The sequence below is a fragment of the Trachurus trachurus genome (genome assembly GCF_905171665.1).
Source record: "Trachurus trachurus genome assembly, chromosome: 24".
NCBI lineage: Eukaryota > Metazoa > Chordata > Actinopteri > Carangiformes > Carangidae > Trachurus > Trachurus trachurus.
Window position 1 is genome coordinate 17,562,158 of NC_139910.1, and position 21,163 is coordinate 17,583,320.

General features: G+C 40.2%; 1 long non-coding RNA gene across 1 annotated transcript; it reads left to right on the top strand.

The window, feature by feature from the left end:
* Positions 1-6,724: 6,724 nt before the first annotated feature.
* On the top strand, positions 6,725-14,882 carry LOC311007213. The gene is made up of 4 exons (XR_014596408.1): positions 6,725-6,799; positions 10,323-10,415; positions 10,928-11,040; positions 14,170-14,882. It is a non-coding gene; the product is annotated as an uncharacterized lncRNA (long non-coding RNA).
* Positions 14,883-21,163: the final 6,281 nt, after the last annotated feature.

Consider the following 21,163-nt stretch of genomic DNA (forward strand, 5'->3'; position numbering starts at 1 on the left):
TCATCATCCACATTCCATGACTGACACAGTCTTTTCTGAAGGAAACAGCTTAGCACAGAAGTCTACAAAGGATCTGTCCACTGCTTTCCAGGCAGAAAAAAAAAAGATAATGAACAGTTTCCCACGTTGCAAGAAAATAGGTCTACGCCTGTGTGCACTCAAAGACAAACCAAAAAGTAAACTTGACCTGCATGTACTGACACAGGGGGTTATGAAGGAAGTGTTTCACTTTGCCAACAGATTGTGTGGAAGAAAAATGGAGCTCATGAGGGATGTTCTTCTACACAACTTTAATATTTGCATTCAGAGCCAAGATTTGAATCCTGTAGAACTGTTGCGGAATATGGCACTTCTTCACAACGGCCCAACATGGTTCAATGACATTGTTCTTATTCAGACTAAGAGAGTTCCTAGAAATAAAAGGAAAGATGACTCTGCCGTGCAGAAAAATGAAAGGAAGGAAACAACCCAAAAAAGAAAGCAGGCACTGCTAACAAAGAAAGAAGAACCTGCCATGTTGACTGATCTTAGTGGTGCTGTCAAAGTAAGGACGTGTCAGCTGCTCAGTGCAGAAATGTTTCCACTCTGCTCAAAGATCGGTCTGGACCTAGACGTGACATCAAAATCAGAAAAAAATGAGAAGCTTTTTTTAACACCACCGCTGCAGGAGGAGAGCAAACAACTTCTTGCCACTAGTACCAGAATCAGTCCTGAGTTTAAAAGTGAGCTGTTTTCCTTTCAGACAAATATCTTTGAAAAAGGATCAGCTCTATCCAGCGTGGAAGTCCCACTGTTTGAGTTAGAAGTGAACAGAAGAACTCGGTCTGGCCTAAAAAGGAAACTGGAAAAAAGATCTCTTCCAACAAGAGAATGTGTCACTAAACGGCACAGACCAGAAGAGGCTGAACAGGAAGAGACAGATGAACTGTCTCATACCTTCAATGTGTGTACCAGTCAACCAGTGGAAGATGATTGCAACTACATGTGTCCGTTAGACTCAGATGAAGCCATGGATTCGGAAAATGATGGCAATGGAGATGACTTACAAAAGCCAACAATGTCTGACATCCACAGTGACCCAGAATCAAGTTGTGTGGGCACACATGAAACGTTCTTCGCCACCACTGACGATGTTTCCATGTTTCCAACATTAACAACTCAGTTAGATCAAAGAGGACTGTCTGGGGGTAAAGAGAAGACAGAGGTTCCAATGCCATGTTTGTATGTGCCATACAAATATGACATGGAGGAAGAAGAAATGGAAACAGAGAGCAACATGTGGAAGTTACGTACAAACCGTGTACAAAAAATCCTTTTCTCACTTGACGAGTACTGCACATTCATAAGATCGAGAAGATTAGGCCTGGAATACAATGTTGGATTTGGCCCAAAACAAAACTTGAGTGCTGACTTGTTGAATAAGTCAACACTGTATGACATTGCTAAATTTGCCTTGGCAATGAATTCATCCCAGGAAGATTTCATCATGGAGATCCTTGAGTACAACTTTGACTTTGGACAGTGGAGTGAAGACCAGAGAAAAAGTTTTTCATCTGAACTCATGAACAGAGTGAGACGACTTACAAATTCTGACAGTGAAGTAAAATATTCAAAAGAGGTTTTTGAGCTTCCTTCCAGTGTCAAACCTGGAGTCGGCATTTCATCAAAAACGACCGAGTGTGATGCTTCTGCCTTGTGTTCTCCTGATTCCCACACTGGAACTAAGGATAACAGAGTGGACCCCCACCCCTTCTGCAAGGACATTGGTCTCAAACTCAGTGTAATCTCCAGTCAACCAAATGAAAGAATTCAGTTCACTAAATTGACCAATGGAGCCATGACTGAAGTGACAAACTTTGCAGAAAAGTTGTGTGGAACATTTGATCAGATTTGTCTGGATATCCTCAGACACAACTTTGATCTTGATCAGCCAAATGGAGATTCTGACCTTGCTAAAATGATTCTCGCACAAATTCCTGCTTTACTGGAACACACCCGTCTAGCAGCTTTTCTAAAAAAAAAGGAAATTGTAGATGTCTCAGCCATGGCAATGAGTTGTTGGAAAAATCCAGATTTAGACGCACAAAATCAATTAAATTTAGCAGACTCCAAGGAAATGAAGCACCATATTAAAGATCTGCCGGTGATGAGGAAAGACTGCCAGAACAACTCAAATATAGATACATGTAGTACTGACTTTTCCCAGGCTCCAATCACTTCACCAAATGTAGGGTGTTCCACTGACATTGAACAAGACAATGAGCCAAATTTATTGCTATGGACATTGCGTGAAACTCAAATTCAGCAAATCCTCTCAGTTCCTCATGTCGAACATTGTCCATTTTATTCTTATTCCAGATGCAAGAAGTTAGGTATTGATTTCAATGTAGGATCTGGGATAAAACAAAATCTTGATCCATCCAAATTTCTGACCAATGGGATCATGGTTGAAATCAACACTCTTGCTGAGGCACTCAAATCATCCCACAGGGAGTTCATCACAGATATACTTGAGTACAATTTTCATCTAAATTTGAACAATGAGGTCTGCCGCAGTGTCTTTGCTCAGCGTGTTTTCGACAAAGTCAGAGCACTTGGTCATAGAGATAAAGTGAGAACCCTAAAAATGCCCTTTGAGCTTCCTGACACAAGATCTATAGATCAATCCACTCATCCAAAAGGTATATATTGCCCCAAATGTTACCAAGACAGAAATTCTAAACTTGTTCAGGATCCATCTGATCCTGTGAATGAACTTCATCATCGTCCACATTCCATGACTGACACAGTCTTTTCTGAAGGAAATAGCTCAGCACACAAGTCTACAAAGGATCTGTCCACTGCTTTCCAGGCAGAAGAAGAAAAGATAATGAACAGTTACCCATGCTGCAAGAAAATAGGTCTAAGCCTGTGTGCACTCAAAGACAAACCAAAAAGTAAACTTGACCTGCATGTATTGACACGGGAGGTTATGAGGGAAGTGTTTCACTTTGTCAAAAATTTGTGTGGAAAAAAAATGGAGCTCATGAGGGATGTTCTACTACACAACTTTAACATTTACATTCAGAGTCAAGATTTGAATCCTGTAGAACTGTTGCGGAATATGGCACTTCTTCACAACGGCCCAACATGGTTCAATGACATTGTTCTTATTCAGACTAAGAGAGTTCCTAGAAATAAAAGGAAAGATGACTCTGCCGTGCAGAAAAATGAAAGGAAGGAAACAACCCAAAAAAGAAAGCAGGCACTGCTAACAAAGAAAGAAGAACCTGCCATGTTGACTGATCTTAGTGGTGCCAGACATGCCTGTTTTGTTGATGTGCAGACTAATATGGAAGTTGAAGACAAGGCATATGACTCTGCTGTTCAGCAGTTGAGATCCCATTCACTTGTCAGCCATTCTAATGTTCTTGATGTCAACACATACAAGAGACTGTGGATGAATGAGGGCACAGCATCCTCGAAACATGCTGGCACAATAATGCAGGTGACCAGGAGTCCCGGGAGACGTGTTTGTGACAGTCCTCTCCAAGAAATCATACAGAAAAAAGAGGATGAAGATGATTCACATTACGGTGTTGTTAAACCAGAACCAGTCACATCACTAGAAGCAGAGATGACTGCTCAGCAACTGAAATGCTGTTCAGACGTCAGTAATGCCTGTCTTGTTGATGTGCAGACTAATACGGAAGTTTGGTTTCATGAGGAGGACATCAAGCCCCAAATATACCCTGAGACAATAAAACAGCAGACAGGGTGTCCAGTGATGATGAGTGGAGTTTGTGATGGTCCTCTCCAAGACGTACAGATCAAAGAGGATGAAGATGAATCATATCATGTTGCCGTTAAACCTGAACCAGTCTCTGTGGAAATAAGTGAACCTGTGGGATCCCTTGGTTATAGTTTGTTAGCCATGTGTCCACCATCTGAAAGCAACATAAAAACAGAATCAGAAACAGAGGAGGCCCAGTATTACAGTCTGGCCGGACCACAAGTATCTGAAGGATATGGTGTTGTAGCTGTATGTCCAAACACTGAGAGCAGTGTGAAAATCGAATCAGACGCTGACGATGTGAAGTTTGAAATCCCACTTGAATCTGTAGGATCCCAGACATTCTGCTTTATAACCGCACAGCAGGACACTGACAGTACTTAAATTAAAATGGAGAAAGAAAATGTGCCAGTTGTGTCCAACCGTTATGATGTTGTCTGTGTTCAAAAACAGAAGTTAGTAGACATTAAACAGGAATTATATCATTATGATTCACACGTGAGGTATCTTACAATGAACAGAATAGTGGTGTTAGCTGTATTTTTCTGAAAACTGTTCTGTCAGAGAATGTATCGTATTACCACAAAAATGTAAACTACAAAAATGTAAACAGATCTTTTCTTTCATTCTGTTGTATATTTTTTGCCTTTCTGATTTTGTTTCAAAAATAATTGTAATACACTGCACAAGATACTATGAAAATGAAAGTGTCTACTGTATTTTTTCTATACACATAAATATTTCCGAGTATCTCCATTTTTGTGTCTTCATCTTTATTTCTTTAAAAGAAATTAAATATTCAATATGAGCAATTAAAGGGAAAATATTTTGAGCTCTGTTTACACAATGGAATATATAACATGATATTTAGCTCTAAATATGAGTGGGAAATTATGTTGATCATGATTAACTGCTGTAATTTTGAAAACATTTTTATCTATGGCACAGAAATTAAAGGTTGAATATGGAGAATTCTTATTAAAAACTATATATATTTTTTTAATTATACATCCACGGGGCGTTTAGAGGGGTCCAGTCTAGATTACAAGTTTATTAGATTAGATAGACTTATCAACGGTGCGTAGAAAAGGTTCTAAATTCTGTTTTAGGAATTAAATTTAGAATGTGTGTAAGTACAAAAAAATCTGTATTTCTCAAACGTGCGGACACAGGTCGTACGCACACTAGTAAGTAATCAGTGATGATAAATCCCACCTGTTCCTAACTATCATGGTTAGGGTCATTTGCATTCAGAAACGCCTCCAATTGACCATATATGGTAGCAACAATCCCTTTAATAATGCGTGAATGGATTTTTTTTCCCCACACCAAAATCATGGCAAAGAGGGCGGAGAAGAGGAGTTTCTCTGATACCGAGATTGAGGTACTTGTAGGAGAAGTTGAATCAAACCAAAAAATACTGTTTGTAACACTAAATGCAGGTGTGACCAACAAAAGAAAAAAATGCTGCGTATGGAGAAAGTAACAACTGCTGTTAATTCTGTTGGGTCAGAGGAAAAATCACTGAGAAATAAAAAAAAAAGATGTCTTTTATATGAAGGTAGATTTGTGTCTTTATTCTTCAATCAAAAAATATATTTTCAATTAAAAAAAAACATTCATTTCAATAAAAAAAACCTTTTCAATCAAAGAAAAAAAAGTGTTGTTTTTTTTAATTGAAAATATATTTTTTGATTGAATAATAACGACTCAAATCTACCTGCATACTATAGCTTGTCACACCAATCATTCAAAATGTCTGCTAAATTACTAATTGAGATTTTTTTTAAATTAGGAAACAGGGAACATGTGTGAACTTTGAGATTGCTGAACACTGTGACTCCTCCACTGGGTTCTAGTTGTAGTTTTACTGTTCTACCACTAGCTTTTGTGTGTACGCATGGTCAGAGTTGTGCTTAAATTTACGCACGTTCCTAAGCACAAGTACAAGTTGATAAATTCCATACTTTGCGTGGGAATGTTCTTACGCACTCATTACGCACATTTGTGCGTACACACGGTTGATAAATGAGGGGTCCATTTAAAAAAGACAAACATGCATACACATTTAAAGGAGGCTGTCATACCAGTGTTTCCACATAGCTGACATGGTATCTCACATCACTGAGACCAGGATCAGACAACAGCATTAAGACAGAATTTTGTGTGTCATTCAGTCGACAGATTAATTTATACATCAGGTTCCGCAACAGAGCATGAAATGCATTTCCTAGCACTTGACAAAATAACTCACTTGCACTGCACCACCTTTATTTAGTATGTCTTTTAATGGCAAATAGTGAAAAGTTATTTACTCCACTGACAAAACACAATTGAATAATGAGCAGGTTAATAACAGTCAGATTCACAGAAGGTAGTCACGATCAAAATACATTACAATAATACACAATTTCACATTGAATATTATAATAATATAGCGATGTTAATGTGGCTCTATTCATATATTAAAACCAGATTGCTCTTGTGTATTTTATCCACCACAGTCATGATTTCAGAGGTTTGTGTGACAACCAGCGAATTCACCGGAAGGCCATGCCAAACATCTTAGAATAAAACCGTGAATAAAGTTAATCTAATTTTATTCGCTACAAATGTGTCATTGCCAAATGACTCGTTGAGTAGGCTACGTATAGCCTATTAATTTCCATCACTTCAGTTTTGGTTTATTGTGACTGACAGCAAGCACTAAGATAGTCAGATGATCATTATTCTGAATTTTAAGGTAAACAGATGCCCTTAGAATAAAAGGTGATACTGGAATGATGATGTTTTGAAGAAATTGTGAGCTGGAGTAAGAGGTGACGGAAACGTTATGGTTAGAATATGAAGAAACTTTTATTTTGAAGTCCCCGCGATCTGCCGTTTTTTTGCTTCCTGTGAACTCCGGGTGGTATCAAAGTCCTTCCTGCGGTGGTATTCAGAGTTTCCGTCGTGGATTGACGACAGGACTGTTTCAAAACCACGCGCGGTGCCAAGAAGGGAGACCAACCGACTGTACATTGTTTGGTAAGTCTACCTCCGTCTGTCTCGTCCTTTTTCTATCATTGCGGAGAATGAACCTCTCTAGGAAGTCGACCACAGCGATGGGTGGAGATGTTCAGTGTCTGGACCAGGTCTGGACCTCTGCGATTTATAGACCGAATCGCCTTGTTGTTTACACCTACTTCCGGGTAGAAAACCAGCACCTAATTTGAATGAGAACAGTAGTAACGAACGAGAGTTTAGCTATCATATTTTCACGCCCTATCACCGTTTAAATACATTTGAAATGATGTGTGGTATTTATTCAGTTTGAGGGAATCACCGTGTCGAGAAAGCATCAGTGGCTGCAGCAGGGACAGCTAACGGCTGTAGCTATGCTAACATCAGGACGCCAGCTGTTAAAACCCTCCCGTTTAGCTCAATCATGTTGTGGTGCCTTCATGTGCTATGGTAATTATGGTAAATACCAAAAGGCGACGTGAAAAGTGCACATGAACACCCTCTCATGTGGTATTTTCCACTGGGCAACTTTGATGCCTGAGCTGCCGAGATGAGAATAACCTTTGACCTTTTCAACATGGCGGCGAGCAATTAAAGCAGATATCAGCTTCACGGCCGTTTCGGCTAATGCTGCGTTCAAGGCAGGCTTTTGAAACCGTAAGTTACAGCTTCAAGTCACAACTACGACTTGGTAGCTTTCCAGGTAACCCGTAGCTCGTGTTTTTACCATCCTGTTGTCTGTGAAAGTTCCCTATAACGGCCACTCGTAACTTCCGACCCGTGAACTCGTACCAGATCGAACTGGTATGACTTCACAGGAAGGAAAAACACAAAGTACGAGTTTCTTTGAACGCACCATGAGTTAGCAGCCCCCGCCCTTGTCAGGCATCAATTGGTCCTCGTGCTACGTCACCACATTCACGCGCATCCCTTGGCTGCACACACAGCCCTTCATGCCGTTCTCTCTCCTCATTGGATAACACTTGTATCCCACAAGGAAAATTTTCTCCTCGGGTTACAGCAGAGCAGAGTGACGGAGAGACTCGTGTTTAGGCTGAAATACTTCATGTAAGTGATTGCTGACGGAAAATAGGACTATTTAGGACTTATATTAACAAAAACATTCCACTGATATCTGCTTTAACGCAAGATTCGTGAATGGTAAGCAAGGCAAGCCTTCACTTTATGTATGCGTGCCCGCTTTTAAAAAGCTAGCCACATAGCCAGTGCTAAATCTCCACGAATATTAATATTTACCGTTTGAGTTTTGATAATTCATCTTCTTGCTGATAGAGATGAACTAGGCAATCCAAGATTGTTTTACCCAAGTAACAAGTCTGAATCTGTGTGTCCACCATCTTTATTTTCTCTGTACAACATCAAAAGCACATGAACACAACGCACTGGTAAATACCAGATCACAAGTGGAAAATACCATCTGTACCGTAGCACATGAAGGCAGCATTTATCCGCTGGAGAAAATATTTTTTCATGGATCGTTTATTAAAGTTAAACAGGTAACCGTTAGCCCGGCTAATCTATGACAACCATGAATTTTACAAAAAACGTGCACACAGAAATAGTCATGTTTGTCCTCACTGGTTTAATAGACTTTACAAACACCAGATTAGTCTAAACGGCGATGTAGTGATGTGAAAAATGAGATATAGCGAAACTCGTCCGTCACCATTGTTCACATGCTGGTTTTCTACCCGGAAGTATAGTTGTTTATTTCGGACTCCGAGTCCATCAAGTAGTTTAACTGCTGGTGTTGTTTTGGTATGCAGCCGAGATGTTTTAAATTAAAGAAGTGAGTTGTGCGATGAACGCCTTTTAAAGTGCATGAAGAACTCACTACAGGTCAAGGCAGCCATAATACGCCTATGAAGTTAGCCCTCGTTGTTTGGCGGTGGCCTACCACACATTACGGGAAGAGCAAGAAAATACTGGTTTCAAACATAGACTGTGGTTTCAAAGTGAAAGCAAGCTTCAACGACCTCAGGGGGTCAACAAGAAACATAAAGTCAATCGCATTTCAGTTCAGTTTAATGTTGTAGCCTAATAGTCTGATGTTTACATTGTAATGTCCCTTTACTCATTTTCAAGTGGTAAAAAGCACTGGTTGAGGTCAAATCTTGTAAATTTTACTCTGAGTGCTGAGTGATATAAAGTCATTCTGGGGCAGAAAGAAGAGCAGTTAAAAGTCTGTATGCATTCATAATCATAACAAGATCTATGTGTTGGTGTTAGATATTGAATATTGTAATTATATATCCAAACATAAATACAGATTTTAGTGGCCATATCTGAATTATCCACATGAAAATTAGGTTATATACCTAAACAAGAATGTCCATGTGTATTTTTTAATATATATTATATATATTTTTTCTTTTTTTTATGCCTCTGGTTTTTGCTCACAGCCTGTGTGCGTTTTCCAAGTCAGTTTCCTATGATGTGTCTTGTTCTTGTTATTGTGGTGCACTAAACCATAATAGGCTCACTACTGCCCCCTGAGGCCGGAGGCATTGCTGGCACTGAAGGTTGAGAGTCTGGTGTCCATGGACACTTATTGCCCACTTAAAGCAAAACTAAAAAAATTTTTTGATGTGGGTTTGTGTGAGGTATTTATCTATTGTCCATGTATTACCTGCAGTAAGTTGAGATCAGCCAGCTGCCATCTGAGAGCACAGATGGGAGAACTGGCACTGGAGCCAGTCAGTGTACTGACAGGGTCATCTCCAAAACAGTCTTTTCAGGCTCACCCCACCCCATCTTTTTTCACACTTAATTCAGAATGTTTTCACTTCTTTATCCTACTGTTAAACAGCTATTTCATGTGGAAAGTTCATTTTTCACACATTGAACTACTGTATTCCTACACGCAAGTGCACCTATTCTTAATTCTGTCAGACTCAAATTCATTAAATACACCACTTAACAACCCAAACAGCGTAAATCGGCTCATTTGAGGCAGTAGGAGAGATATGAGCCCTTTTTAAGAAAATATTATTTCTCCTGAGGCAGAGATAAGATAGGACGTACTTTCACTGATCCCCCGTGGGGAAAATTCAATTTGACACAGCGGCACAAAGGGATGTAGTTGTGCTTAAGAAAGACATTTTCCATGAATACTTAAACATCAGGAAAAAGTAAATAATGAAATAAAAGGGGAATAACAATAAGACTTGTGTGTGTGTGTGTGTCTAAGTTGTGTGTTCATCTGTCTGGAGGCTGCTTAATTTTATAATATCCCAAAAGTTCAAAGACTATCAGCAGTGTATTGAAGCTGGTGTGATGCTAAAGACGGTCATTAGCTGGAATTAATTTTGTAACTAGCTACTTAGTGAACTTTATCTGACAGGCAATAAAAACATAGCAGTTTTTTTTATGGCTGCAAGGCCTCAATGTAATCAAAAGTGAAACTAAAAGGATCACTACAGTAATTTGTCTCCATTGGTGAAGTCTGGAGGTTTATAAACACGTCTAATTAAGTAAAGAGCAACATTTGTTTTATGTGTTTGTTTGGTTTTTTTTTTGTCGACAGCATTTCGTGTGCGCCAAGTGTGAGAAGCCTTTCCTCGGTCATCGCCATTACGAGAGGAAGGGGCTGGCGTACTGCGAGACTCACTACAACCAGGTAGGAACACACAGAGCCGAGGTATACAACGGTACCTGTTTTCAGTATTTTTTGTGTGTATGTGTGGTAATTTTAAAGGTCCAGTGTGTAATAATTGGCAAAATCTGAATTTACTAGCCATGAATATATTCAGCAGGGGGGAGTGCGAGCGAGTGAGCGCTGCACTCTAGAATCTGAACGCTAGATGTCACGGTTTTCCCCCATTTTACACACTGGACCTTTAAGTTATTTTGTCTGTAAAGAAAAAACATTGTCAAAACTTCTGTAATTTGAAATTGCACAAATGACCATCACAACTGAAATCTTGACTCATATCTTGATCCCATTATCTGACAAAATATTTAGCAACACATTTTATGGCTAATTGGCTTGTTTGGAAGCACACATTTAGTGTCCATCGTCTCCCACACAGTGTATGAAGGAATAAGATAACTGCTGTTCTCAGTCTTTTATGAATGCTGTGGAAACAATACATGGAAGAACTGACTGTATCAAATTGTGTTTTCATTCAGGGCTACGTTAAACCAGCACAATCACTGATTGGATGGATATCTAAGACGTCAGTACAAAATGTGGCCCTGAGATGTTGGAGCAAGTCACAGCTGAGCTGATCATGTTTTCCAAGGTGAGTTGCAAATCCAACAGTATCCATTACCCTCCAAGTCTTAAGCCTGGTTTATGCTTCCGCGTTGTGTAGACGGCGTACCTACGGCGTAGACCCGACGCCGTCGTTGACCATTCAAAGTTCTGCATCGAGGAACGCGTTGCTTCCGGTCACAGTAAACAATGGCAACTGAAAAACAAACGCTTTTATTGCAAATGTTGAAGCGCAGACGACGAAGAAGACGTTTGCGGAGGTGGTCTGTCCGGCCAGTCGAACGGGTGAATTACCACACTGACGTTCTGAGTGGACCAATCACAGTCCTTGCGGTTTGCGTCGACACAACGCATAGTCAGGATTTTCTGGAGGTGCACGTCAGGCTACGGCGTAGGGTCCGCGTAGGGGTCTGCGTCGACACTGTAGCTACGCCGTTGCCGCGACGAAGAAGCATAAACCAGGCTTTAGGAGTGAGCAGAGATAATCAGTTGACGTTTTAAGAATCATGAGACATAGGCCTAACTCCTAAAGGATCAGGTTTTGGGGGGTACACACTACAGGATTCTTCAAACCTTCGCAGATTAAGAGACCACACACTTAATGATGACAAAAGACAGATCGCACAAGATCTCTCTCTTCTGATCTTATAGTGTGTGGTGTGCACTACAGAGCGGTTCTTCAGCAGAGTATCAGGTTCTTCATCCTCAATATTCCATATCTCACGTGGTTAAACGTGACTTCAGTGTAAACAAACATGGTGGACCAAAGCCTATTACTGGCAGGAAAAAAATAAAAACGACAAAGGAAAAAGTCATGGAGACGGCGGGGAATATGGGTTGTATGCGTTACAGCGCAAGTCACAAGTATTACAGATGGTCTGATACCCGAGTCACCATGACAACAGTTAAAGCAGAAGTAAGCGGAATATTTGTGTATAAGTCTTAAATAGTTATATCTTCCGACGGCAATCACTTACATAGAGTGTTTGGTCCGAAACACGGGTCTGTCAGTCACTCTGCTCTGCTGTAAGCCGAGGAGAAAACTTTTATTTTATTTCCTTGTATCCTACAAGCTTTATCCAATGAGGAGAGAACGGCATGAAGGGCTGTGTGTGCAGACAAGGGATGCGCGTAAATGTGGTGACGTAGGGACGAGGACCAATAGATCCATGACGAGGGTGGGGGCTGCTAACTCCATCGGCTGACAAGAAGTCAGAAAAACAACCGGATCGCTTGCTTCTGCTTTAAATAAAAGTCAGTCAGCTGATTCAGCTCGTGTCTTGATTGGTTGTTGGTCCGGTACACGTGACATTACACACTGTGCGTGCTCGGAACACCTCGCACACTACAGGATTTCTAGTCACAAATATTAAACATGTTAATTATTTCCGATCTCTCCTTCTGACTCCATCATCAGATAATCAGGCCTTTGTTGGCTTTGATCGTAACAGGGACACGGGGATAAAAATTAACCTGTAATGTGTACCCCCTTTAGGTATGACTAGGTATAACTAGCTTTTAACTCATTGAGTGCCAGCCCTTTTATAAAATGGTCAGTGCCATGTGCCAGCGTTTCGGGGCATTTTGAGTAATATTTTAAGACCAAGAGAATATTTTGTATTATGACTCTGAAAACACAAAATAGCTCAAAGGAAAGAGGAGACTCTCTATTTAACTAGGGAAAAACCATTTGTTTGTACCTTGTTCCATTCTTAATTTATCTTAAGTTGAATAGAGCCTGGTTGCACCAAAAAGACCACTTTTTTTCTAGAAAGCTGAGAAAAATGCATTTTTGTGAAAGAGAGTCTCTCAAGACAAACAGTGATTTATCCGTTTTAATTTTGGCTTCAGAAACATGTAAGACATCTGAAAATTTCATTTCACATGTTTTTTCATTGTACAAAAAAAAAAAAAAAACTAAAATACAACAAGTAGGAGTCCTACTATGCAGAGTGATGCCTGCTCTCCTACTCCTCCTGCAGTTGCTGCCCCCTCACCCTCTCCTCTCCTCCCCTCTCCCCTCACCCCCTCTCTGCCCCTCCCCTCTCCTACTTCTCCTCCTGCTGCTTCCCCTCGTCTCTGAAGGAGGGAGGGAGACGTCATGGCGTCTTCAGCCTCTCTGCTGGACGCGGCCGCGGCAGCGACGCACCGCGCTGATCTCTCGGTTCGTCGTCACGACGTCGGTTTACAGCAACTGGTGAAACTGACTCCGCGATCCGCTTTCGCTTCGGCATTTCGGTGCTGATCATCTAGATCAGTTTACCTTTCCTGCCTCCTCCGATCACTTCATGCTGGAGCTATGCTAATAGCATCCGTGGCTAAGCTTTCCTCCAGCTCCACGTTACACTTGTTCCAGGCTCTGCCCGTCGTTTTCCTCTAGAAATAGAAACTTTTCCCAACTTTTTTATCTCTGTACCGATCGCACTCGTCTTCTCCTTCCTCTTCACTTCTTGCTCTGATCTACAGTCTTCTTCGTTCTACACATCCCAGGAGCCCCAAAATTACTCACAGTGTGCGCAACAGCGTCCCCATTTACCAGCCGCAGAAAACTGCATTTGACGTATATATACGTCAATGGCACTCAAGCGTTGGATTTTGATTGACGTATATATACGTCAATGGCACTCAATGAGTTAATGTGTGCAATTTTAGTGACCAAGAGAGGAAGGGAGCTAGAAATCTCAGCACCTGTGAGGAAAGCCATATTTTCTGATTTTTCACAATTTTTATTTGTATGATCCAGTTTCCATTCTTGAAATACTGACATTGAACTTTGTATTTATACCTTTTCACAATAAGCACACACAGGTGTACACATTATTCCATCAACTTTGTTTTTAAGTTTAAAATAGCTCAAACTTTGCAAAGTAGTGGAGGTATATCCAGGTCCTGCTCTACACACAATAGTTATAAATAAGCCCTTCAAGGCCCAACACAATGATTGATGTCATGTTTTTTGTTGTTGCTGTTTTTTAGTAGTCCAAATATCCAAGTGCACTAACAATAAGACACATAATTATAGAAATCATCTCTATTACTCTGAACTATGTGGCATTGCAGTCAGATGAATGGGATGCTAACATATTTACATTTAGCATAACTTATGTCTCAGATATAATATGTATCATATATACATTTCCCCTCTATCTACATACAGAAAAGGCCAGCAGATCCAGAAGATCACTGAGGATGGACAACAAGGACAGTCAAAAAAATGAAGTTTGGTTCCCAACGCCACAGCTGCAGGAAGAGGACCAGCAACTTCTCGCCACTGGTACCAGAATCTGTCCTGAGTCTAAAAGTGAGCCATTTTCCTTCCAGAAAAATACCTTTGAAAAAGGATTAGCTCTATCCAGTGTGGAAGTCCCACTGTTTGAGTTAGAAGTGAACAGAAGAAATCGGTCTGATCTAAAAAGGACACAGGAAGAAAGCTTTCTTTCAACAAGAGAATGTGTCACTAAACGGCACAGACCAGAAGAGGCTGAACAGGAAGAAGCAAATGCTCTGTCTCATCCCTCCAATGTGTGTACCAGTCAAACAGTGGAGGATGATTTCAACTACATGTGTCCTTTAGACTCAGATGAACCCACAGATTCAGAAAATTATGACAATAGAGATGACTTCAAAAATCCAACAATTTCTGACATCCGCAGTGACCCAGAATCAAGTTGTGTGGGCACACATGAAATTGCTGGGGATAAAGAGAAGAGAGGGGTTCCAATGCCATGTTTGTATGTGCCATACAAATATGACATGGAGGAAGAAGAAATGGAAATGCAGAACAACATGTGGAAGTTACGTTCAAACCGTGTACAACAAATCCTTTTCTCACTCGAAGGGTACGGCAAAAACATATCAAAAAGAATAGGCCTATATAATGTTGGATTTGGCCCAAAACAAAACTTCAGTATTCAAGCTTTGAGTAATTCCATGTTGCTTGAAATTGCTAAATTTGCCGTGGCAATGAATTCATCCCAGGAAGATTTCATCGTGGAAATTCTTGAGTACAACTATGACTTTGGCCATTGGAGTGAAGACCAGAGGAAAAGTTTTGCATCTGAACTCATGAACAGAGTGAGAAGGCTGAAAAATTGTGAAGATGCAGTCAAACTTTCAAAAGAGGCTTTTGAACTTCCTGATTTTGTGTCATCAGTCAACATGGCCAATCAAAGCATGAGCAGTGTCAACCCTGAATTCAGCAGCATGTCTAGTGCAACAGAGTGTGATGTTGCTCCCACATGTTCTTCTGATCCACATGCTGAAACTAAAGAACACAGAGTGGACCTCTATCCCTTCTGCAAGGACATTGGTCTCAAGCTCAATATAATCTCCAGGCAAGAAAATAAAAAACTTGACATCAATAAATTGACCAATGGAGCCATGACTGAAGTGACAAACTTTGCAGAAAAGCTGTGTGGAACATTTGATCAGATTTGTCTTGATATCCTCAGACACAACTTTGATCTTGATCAACCAAATGGAGATTCTGACCTTGCTAAAATGATTCTCGCACAAATTCCTGTTTTACTGGAACAAAGACGTATAGTAACCGTTATATCAGGCTCCAAGAAAAAGAAAAAGCACACAATAACAGATTTCTTAGCCATGGCGGCAATGGATTGTCCCAAAAACCCAAATTTAGATGAACACAATCACAAAAATCTGACGAGCTCCAAGGAGATAAAGCACACAGTTGAAGATCTGCCATCGATGAAGAAAGAGTGCCAGAACAGCTCAAACTTAGATACATGTAGTACTGGCTTTTCCCAGGCTCCAATCAATTCCCCAAATGTAGGAAGTTCCGCTGACACTAAAAAAGACAATGAGACAAATTTATTGCTGTGGACATTGCGCCAAACTCAGATTCGGCAAATTCTCACAATTCCTCATGGCGAACATTGTCCATTTTACTCTTTTTCGAGATGCAAGAAATTAGGCATTGATTTCAATGTAGGATCTGGAATAAAACAATTTTTTGATCCAACTAAATTTTTAACCAATGGGATCATGCTTGAAATGACTGTTCTTGGTGCAGCACTGGTTTCAGCCCAAAAAGAGTTCATCACAGAGATACTAGAGTACAACTTTGATCTGAATTTGAACAGTGAGGTCATTCGCAGTGCCTTTGCTCAGAACATTATTCACAAAACTGGATTAAATGCTTTCAAATCTGAAACGAGCCTCGTGAACAAGCCTGTTCAGCTCCTTGACCCAAGCTCTGTAGATCAATCTACATATCCAAAAAGTAAATATTGCCCCAAATGTTATCAAGACAGAAAATCTAAACTTGTTCAGGATCCATCTGATCATCCACATTCCATGACTGACACAGTCTTGGCTGAAGCAAACAGCTCAGCACAGAAGCCTACAAAGGATATGTCCTTTGCTTTCCAGGCAGCAGAAGAAAAGATAATGAACAGTTACCCACACTGCAAGAAAATAGGTCTAAGCCTGTGTGTGAACAAAGACAAACCAAAAAGTAAACTTGACCCGCATGTATTGACACGGGGGGTGATGAGGGAAATAGCTTTTTTTGCCAAAAGATTGTGTGGAATGAAATATAAAGTAATGAATGATGTTCTTGAACACAACTTTAATTTTGGCATTTTTCAGCGCCAAAATTTGAATCATGGATTCCTGTTCCATCAAGTGGTGCGCCTAAGAAACAGCAGAGGGCCCACGTGGTTCAATGATATTTTTGACATGTTTTCGTGGCCATACGTAAACTCTACAGATGTCGTTAAACAGCCAGAAATATGTACTGCAGAGCAAAATGAAAAGAAGGGAACAACCAAAACTAAAAAGACGGCGCTGCCTGCAAAGAATGCAGAAAGATCTGAGAAAGATCTGCTGTTGATGAAGAAAGATTGTCAGAACAACCCAAATTTAGATAAATGTAGTACTGGCTTTTCCCAGGCTCCAATCAAATCCCAAACTGTAGGGCGTTCTGCTCACATTGAACAAGGCAATGAGCTAAATTTATTGCTGTGCACAAGAAATATGACAAAACGGAGGGAGGACTCTGCCATTCAGAAAAATGAAAGGAAGGAAATTACCAAAAAAAGAAAGCTTGCACTGCTAACAAAGAAGGAAGGAGCTGCAATGTTAAGAGAATACACAGGAGCTGTGAAAGCAAAGAAATGTGTGAAAGCAAAGAAATGTAAGCAGAGTAGTGGATACTACCATCCCATTTCCAAAGGAAAGGCCGATGAAAGAGTACTGTTTGGAACTGCAAAGAAGACAGAGATCCGGGAAAATGTTTCATACAAATTTGACATGGAGGAAGAAGAAATGGAAACAGAGAGCAATATGTGGAAGTTACGTACAAACCGTGTGCAACAGATCCCTTTCTCACTTTACGAGTACTGCACATTCATAAGATCGAGAAAATTAGGCCTAGAATATAATATTGGATTTGGCCCAAAACAAAACTTGAGTGCTAACCTGTTGAATAAGTCAACACTGTATGAAATTGCTAAATTTGCCTTGGCAATGAATTCATCCCAGGAAGATTTCATCATGGAGATCCTTGAGTACAACTTTGACTTTGGACATTGCAGTAAAGACCAGAGAAAAAGTTTTGCATCTGAGCTCATGGACAGAGTGAGAAAGCTCAAAAATTATGAAGATCCAGTCAAGCTTTCAAAAGAGGCTTTTGAACTTCCTGATTTTGTGTCATCAGTCAACATGGCCAATCAAAGCATGGGCATTGTCGACCCTGAATTCAGCTGTACGTCTAGTGCAACAGAGTGTGATGTTGCTCCCACATGTTCTTCTGATCCACATGATGAAACTAAAGAACACAGAGTGGACCTCTATCCCTTCTGCAAGGACATTGGTCTGAAGCTCAATGTAATCTCCAGTCAAGAAATTAAAAAACTTGACATCAATAAATTGACCAATGGAGCAATGACTGAAGTGACAAACTTTGCAGAAAAGTTGTGTGGAACATTTGATCACATTTGTCAGGATATCCTCAGACACAACTTTGATCTTGATCAACCAAACAAAGATTTTGACCTAGCCAGAAGTATTCTTGCACAAATTCCTGTTTTCCTGGAACACACCCGTCTAGCAGCTTTTCTTAAAAGAAAGGTAAGGGTAGATGTCTTAGCCATGGCAATGAGTTGTTGGAAAAATCCAGATTTAGACGCACAAAATCAATTAACAGGCTCCAAGGAAATAAAGCACACTACTAAAGATCTGCCAGCGATGAAGAAAGACTGCCAGAACAACTCAAATTTAGATACATGTAGTACTGACTTTTCCCAGGCTCCAATCACTTCACCAAATGTAGGGTGTTCCACTGACATTGAACAAGACAATGAGGCAAATTTATTGCTATGGACATTGCGGGAAACTCAAATTCAGCAAATCCTTTCAGTTCCTCATGTTGAACATTGTCCATTTTATTCTTATTCCAGATGCAGGAAGTTGGGTATTGATTTCAATGTGGCATCTGGGATAAAACAACATTTTGATCCATCCAAATTTCTGACTAATGGGATCTTGCTTGAAATCATCACTCTTGTTGACACACTTACTTCATCCCACAGGGAGTTCCTCACAGAAATACTCGAGTACAATTTTCATCTAGATTTGAAAAATGAGGTCTGCCGCAGTGTCTTTGCTCAGCATGTTTTCGAAAAAGCCAGATATGTTGCTCAATGCTCCAAAATAAAAAGTCACCTGAACATGCCTTTTGAACTCCCTGACACAAGATCTATGGATCAATCCAGTCATCCAAAAGGTATATATTGCCCCAAATGTTATCAAGACAGAAATTCTAAACGTGTTCAGGATCCATCTGATCCTGTGAATGAACTTGGTCATCATCCACATTCCATGACTGACACAGTCTTTGCTGAAGGAAACAGCTCAGCACACAAGTCTACAAAGGATCTGTCCACTGCTTTCCAGGCAGAAGAAGAAAAGATAATGAACAGTTACCCACACTGCAAGAAAATAGGTCTAAGCCTGTGTGCACTCAAAGACAAATCAAAAAGTAAACTTGACCTGCATGTATTGACATGGGGGGTTATGAGGGAAGTGTTTCACTTTGCCAAAAAATTGTGTGGACATAGAATTCAGCTCATGAGGGATGTTCTTGAGCACAACTTTAACATTTACATTCAGAGTCGAGATTTGAATCCTTTGGCACTGTTGCACAGAATGGCACTTCTTCCCAACGGCCCAACACGGTTCAATGACATTGTTCTTATTCAGACTAAGAAATTTCCTAGAGATGAAATGAAAGATGACTCTGCCGTGCAGAAAAATGAAAGGAAGGAAACAACCAAAGAAAGAAAGCTGGCACTGCTAACAAAGAAGGAAAAAGCCACCACATTGACTGATCTGAGTGGTGCTGTCAAAGTAAGGAGACCTAAACTGACTATTGAAGACAAGTTTCCACTCTGCTCAAAGATAGGTCTGGACCTTGAAATGACATCAAAATCAGAAAAAAAGGAGAAACTTGATTTAAAGCTATTGACCACAGCTGTAGCAATGGAGATCTATAAATTTTTGATGAGGAAACCAAGACACTATTATCCAGACACTCTGTATGACATCCTTGACTATAACTTTGATATAAGCTCACAGAATTACAGACGCTGGGAATTTTCTATTGCTGCGTTATCTGAAATCAAAGTCGTAGCCAAAACCTACAAGAGGAATTTGCACCTAGCAAATGAGGTCTTCAAACTACCATTTGTGTTTGAGAAGAAAGCGTCAAATGGATCAATACAAAAGAGAAAAAATTCCGAAGTATGTGTGGAAGAAGCAGAAAAGACAAAAAATAAAGAGGGCAAAGCTGCTCAGAAACTGAAACATCGTTCAGATGCCAGACATGCTGGTTTTGTTCATGCTGCTGTTCAGCAGATGAGATCCCATTCAACTGTCAGCCATGTCAATGTTCTTGTTGTCAACACGTGCAAGGAACTGTGGATGTATGAGGGCACAGCATCCCCGAAACATCCTGGGACAGTAATGCAGGTGACCGAGAGTCCAGGGAGACGTGTTTGTGACGGTCCTCTCCAAGAAATCATACAGATAAAAGTGGGTGAAGATGATTCACATTACGGTGTTGTTAAACCAGAACCAGTCACATCGCGAGAAGCAGAGATGTCTGCTCAGCAACTGAAATGTTTTTCAGATGTCAGGAATGCCTGTCTTGTTGATGTGCAGAGTAATGCAGAAGTTTGGTTTCATCAGGAGGACATCAAGCCCCAAATATACCCTGAGACAATAAAACAGCAGACAGGGAGTCCAGTGATGATGAGTGGAGTTTGTGATGGTCCTCTCCAAGACGTACAGATCAAAGAGGATGAAGATGAATCATTTCATGTTGCTGTTAAACCTGAACCAGTCTCTGTGGAAATAAGTGAACCTGTTGGATCCCTTGGTTATAATTTGTTAGCCATGTGTCCACCATCTGAAAGCAACATAAAAACAGAAATAAAAACAGAATCAGGAACAGAGGAGGCCCAGTATCTGGCCGGACCACAAGTATCTGAAGGATATGGTGTTCTAGCTGTATGTCCAAACACTGAGAGCAGTGTGAAAACAGAATCAGACGCTGACGATGTGAAGTTTGAAATCCCACTTAAATCTGTAGGATCCCAGGCATTCTGCTTTATAACCGCACAGCAGGACACTGACAGTACTTAAATTAAAATGGAGAAAGAAAACGTGCCAGTTGTGTCCAACCGTTATGATGATGTCTGTGTTCAAAAACAGAAGGAGGTAGACATTAAATAGGAACGAGATAGACATTAAATAGGAATGATATCATTATGATTCACATGTGAGGTATCTTACAATGAACAGAATAGTGGCGTTTGCTGTATTTTTCTGAAAACTGTCCTGTCATCGTATTACTACAAAAATGTAAACAGATTTTTTCTTTCATTTTGTTGTATATTTTTTGCCTTTCTGATTTTGTTTTGAAAATAATTTGATTACACTGCACAAGATACTATGGAAATTAAAGTGTCTACTGTATTTTCTATACACATAAATATTTTTGAGTATCTCAATTTTTGTGTCTTCATCTTTATTACTTTTAAAAAATTAAATATTCAGTTTGAGCAATTAAAGGGAAAATATTTTGAGCTCTGTTTACACAATGGAATATATAACTTGATATTTAG